This window comes from Diaphorina citri, unplaced genomic scaffold (genome assembly GCF_000475195.1).
Source record: "Diaphorina citri unplaced genomic scaffold, Diaci psyllid genome assembly version 1.1 scaffold1117, whole genome shotgun sequence".
NCBI classification, from domain to species: domain Eukaryota; kingdom Metazoa; phylum Arthropoda; class Insecta; order Hemiptera; family Psyllidae; genus Diaphorina; species Diaphorina citri.
Window position 1 is genome coordinate 64329 of NW_007378546.1, and position 5157 is coordinate 69485.

The 5157-nt window shown below is 32.7% G+C and overlaps 1 long non-coding RNA gene across 1 annotated transcript; it reads right to left on the reverse strand.

Annotated features, from left to right (window-relative positions):
• Positions 1-1012: 1012 nt before the first annotated feature.
• On the reverse strand, positions 1013-1419 carry LOC113469532. The gene is made up of 2 exons (XR_003392904.1): positions 1253-1419; positions 1013-1180 (listed from the first exon to the last, which is right to left on the reverse strand). It is a non-coding gene; the product is annotated as an uncharacterized LOC113469532 (long non-coding RNA).
• Positions 1420-5157: the final 3738 nt, after the last annotated feature.

The following is a 5157-nucleotide window of genomic DNA, read 5'->3' on the forward strand; positions in this document are numbered from 1 at the left end:
TTGATGTATTGTTTTACAAAGATTGTAATATCGAGACCATTTGCTGTATAAGTGAGAATTTGAGCAACGGTCTTCATTATTATCCCTGTACATACGAGTACATTTCTTATGTGAGACATTTGATGTATTGTTTTAAAAAGATTGTAATATCGAGACCATTTGCTGTGTAAGTGAGAATTTGAGCAACGGTCTTCCACACATTTCCCTACTGGCTACAGCGGCCCAAGTTATGACAAAGAAAAGCAGATGATATGATTAGAATAAAAAAACTGGCAAACCTATCCTCGGATGTACAGTCTCATGTTAACTTTATGTTGGATGATCGTCAAGTACAGAAGTCAACATGAATATCATGAAATAATTTCATTTGATTAAAAATTAAAAAGCTCAAGTTCTCTTGAATTTTTCGGTATGCTATTCACTTATTTTGAAGATTTTCTTTTTAAATGCAATACACAATGATCAATTAATCTGACTTCAATCGAAATAAACTAATTTTTCTGGCGAGGAAAGTAGGTGTACATGTTTTATATTTATCTAGGTATCTAACTATCTGTTATGTAGATTTTAAAATCAGAAAAGAGATATTGTGCAAAGCTTATTTTGGCAAGCAAATTAACCTGTTCACTTCCATTAAAATGAGTACCATTAAGAGGAATACTTGCGACATTTTTTGAATAAGTCCTTAACTAATTCTACGGACATATTTGAAATATATTAAAAGGTTTGCCGCGTCCTTAGATTAAAGAAAAATTAAATGGAAATTGATCCAGCTTCTTTGTTCGTACATATTACAACATTATAAACAACGCGATGAATTTACAAACAGCTGTGTCTCTACAAAAGTTCTCTATTCTATCGGATCGTCAACTTTTCATGACTTGTTGCATAAAGAGACGAATTTTCTGGCTACAGCGGCCCAAGTTATGACAAAGAAAAGCAGATGATATGATTAGAATAGAAAACTGGCAAACCTATCCTCGGATGTACAGTCTCATGTTAACTTTATGTTGGATGATCGTCAAGTACAGAAGTCAACATGAATATCATTACTGAGTTATAGACTCGGGATAATTACCTCACCTTTTCATTTGATCATAATGACGGAGGCGTGAGGCAAGGAAGAATGCATTGTTAATATTGAAATCCGATATCAAACTAAAACAAATTTTCGTCCAACCTGACACAGTATAATAACCATTGCATTTTAGTTAAATACGGTTCTTTTAAAGACTGCCTTTTTTCGTCCAACCTGACACAGTATAATAACCATTACATACGGTTCTTTTAAAGGCTCTCTCTCTCCCTCCCTCTATTTTCGTTTTCTATCTCCCTCTCCTGAACTCTCTTTTGTTCGCTTTCACACATATCAACAAAAAATAATCCGGACTCCAGTTTTTTTTTTTTTTTTCAAATACGTATTTCGTAAATGTAATAGAAAGTCGAGAAGGCTGTCTCTCTCTCTCCCTCTCTCTCTCTCTCTCCCTCTCTCCCTCTCTCTCTCTCTCCCTCCCTCCCTCTATTTTCGTTTTCTATCTCCTTCTCCTGAACTCTCTTTTGTTCGCTTTCACACATATCAACAAAAAATAATCCGGACTCCAGGTTTTTTTTTCTTTTTTTTTTCAAATACGTATTTCGTAAATGTAATAGAAAGTCGAGTGATGTTCACACCAGATTTTTTTCATTATATATGTTGGTTTGGATATTTTTGAAGAATCTTTTTCTCTATATTGATTTTTTTCTGCTCAAGTTGACTATTTTATGTTCTTATCCCATGTTACGCATACTCAGATGCTGTTTACACGATCACATGTACAATTTGATTCTTGTCCTACATACATGAAGTTAAGGTGAGACCGAAGATCCAGAGGCTAGTATCTTTATTTTAAAAATAAAGTAATGATTTCGGTCCGTTTATATTATTAGTATCCAATATCCATCCGTTCACTGAGCTCTCATATTCTCAGCAGTTCTACATATTTTGAGTCATTCGTCTAGCTTGAGTCTTTAAATTGAGAATTGAAATGGCAAAAACCTAACGCAGAACAAAATTTCAAGTGTCGTTCACGAGTTCACGACTCTTATAGTCAATGCTTTTTCTGGCGTCATTTTGTATTGGTTGTATGCAACATAAAAAAATAAATGAAGTTTATTTTAAAATGTACAATTTGATTATTGTCCTACATATGTACATGAAGTTAAGGTGAGACCGAAGATCCAGAGGCTAGTATCTTTATTTTAAAAAATAAAGTAATAATTTCGGTCCGATTATATTATTAGTATCCATCCCTTCACTGAGCTCTCATATTCTCAGCAGTTCTACATATTTTGAGTCATTCGTCTAGCTTGAGTCTTTAAATTGAGAATTAATATGGCCAAAACCTAACGCAGAACAAAATTTCAAGTGTCGTTCACGACTCTTATAGTCAATGCTTTTTCTGGCGTCATTTTGTATTGGTTGTATGCAACATAAAAAAATAAATGAAGTTTATTTTAATTTATTTTTAATTAGAAAAGAAGAAGAAAAAGAAATCAAAAATATACATCGAATTGAAAAGAATTACGAGAAATGTAAGAAAAAAATAAGTGGCGGACATTATAGGTTATAGAGATACTCTACAAGGCATAACAAACTGAATCTAATCAGTGCTCAACTGGTTTTAGGTATTGGGTATAAAATAGTTTATAAAATAACTGCATCTAATATAATTAATGAAAATAATTCTGAACCTAACCTTTACTTACCTACAACCACCTTTGATAACTTCATGTCTATTCATATCGGATTGGAAATTTTGCTATTCATTTTGCTCACCTGGTCGTAATGTCTGAACAATTTGAATGGAAAATTATTCGGTTAGTGGCGGACATTATAGGTTATAGAGATACTCTACAAGGCGTAACAAACTGAATCTAATCAGTGCTCAACTGGTTTTAGGTATTGGGTATAAAATAGTTTATAAAATAACTGCATCTAATATAATTAATGAAAATAATTCTGAACCTAACCTTTACTTACCTACAACCACCTTTGATAACTTCATGTCTATTCATATCGGATTGGAAATTTTGCTATTCATTTTGCTCACCTGGTCGTAATGTCTGAACAATTTGAATGGAAAATTATTCGGTTTTAAAGTTCATTAGATGACTTGAGAATTAAATGACATTTTTTGACATTTTTGATTTGCCAACAATAATTACAATTAACTTACAATGTTGTGATTTTCTGGACTTGAAGTTGTCATGTAGGAACCTTGTTTTGTACTGAATTTTGACTATCGGCTGGAGGTGGGTCTGGACTTTACACCCGAAACATCCAATACAAAACAAGGTACGTGCCAACTTGAAGTCCAGAAAACCACAACATTATAAACAACGTGATGAGTTTACAAACAGCTGTGTCTCTACAAAAGTTCTCTATTCTATCGGATCGTCAACTTTTCATGACTTGTTGCATAAAGAGACGAATTTTCCTCTTCTATCAGTGGCAAACCGAGAACGACCGCGAGAGTAGCTAGAAGAGCAGGCTTGGAGCTAACATAGGTGGCTGTGGATTTACCTATCAGCTTTTTTATTTTAGATATCATGAACGAAATACTCATCCTTGTACAACATGGCTTTGTGTTTTCCTAAAAATTTCAGTAGACTTTATACATTTACATTGAGTTTGCTTAAGCATTTGGCCATCATAATTTGCACTGAATCAGACAAAATTACTAAAATGGGCAGTATTAATATGTTTAACTCAGCATTAGTTTCGTATTACAGTTGAGGATTATGATTCCGTCATTACAAGGCAGTGATAAGCATTTTTTCTCCATTTTGTAATTAACAATAAAATTCCAAATTATTTTAGTGCATATATCAGTTCTTTGAATAGTGTTCTGTAGTGTACTACTAGATTGCTTCAGTATTGACTTTTTTTAGAACATAAAAAGTATCTATGTAGGTATACTGCGACTAAAAATAATATTTATTTATTTTATTATTGAAAAGTTAAGATTTTTAATTAATTCCGTAAATAAATAATGCTTGGTAGTGCTGCTGAGCCACTAAAAGAAATAGTCAGATTTATTTAAACCCACCATGATACTCAGGAGCAAGTATTGAAAGAACTGCAAGAGTGCCAACATAAAATAGATCAGAAGGAATCAAAATTTGATGACTGAGATCCTCTGAATCTGTAAGTGGCATCTGAAAACTATTTAACTAGTCGTGTTAATCATGCTGTTAATCAAACGGAAGACTTGGGCCACGGTTCCATTGGGCAAAATTTCTGACGTCACGCTATCCAATACTCTCTCTGTGTATGTGCTTTCATGATAATAGAATGAATTACATGCATAGAGATGTCTAGTGTTTACAATGGAACTGCAGCCATATGTGTGTAATAGGCGTATTATGCGATCAAGCTTTTAAATTTCAAGCAAAAGAAACATGTCTTCTTCGTAAATGAATGTATGATTGTCTGAGCAATTCTTCTGAAATGTTAACATTAAAATAAAGATAAAGATTTGATTCCCTACGATAAATGTTTACCCAATCTAATGGACTTTTAATTTTACGCGTACTATGTTCTCCATCAACTTGGTGTTTGTTTTCAAACTGTTTAGTTCAGGGTACGGCTTTTTACCTGTTGTTTGAATATTATACAAAGCTCAGCTAGATGAAGTTAATATCCTACGAATAAGCATGTTTACTTATTTCAGTCACTATTCTTTTACTTTGTTTTGTATATAAATCCATTTTGACAAGACACATTTACAAAGCTCAACATCAGGCATAGGTTTTCATCAAAATGTGGCAATACACATTTGAGGTAATCTCTTGAAATACCCTTAAAAACAGATATTCCAATTTGATACTTATTTTTATTTTGACATCGTTTTTAAAACTGGTAGCAAATATGAATAGTAAATTTTTAAAGGCTCGATAAAAAACAAGGAAGTTCATTTTGCAAATTTAAAGATAAAATTTGAAAATTGCATAGCAGCATAAGGTACCCTATGATGTGTGGTAAAGGTATGAATCACTACAGAGCAATAACAAATTTAAACGAAAGAATCAATCAATGACAATATACTTAGCCAAATCAGAAACGAAATGAAAATATGTATTGAAGGTAAGGAACCTGTTTTCAGCATAGCGTCACGT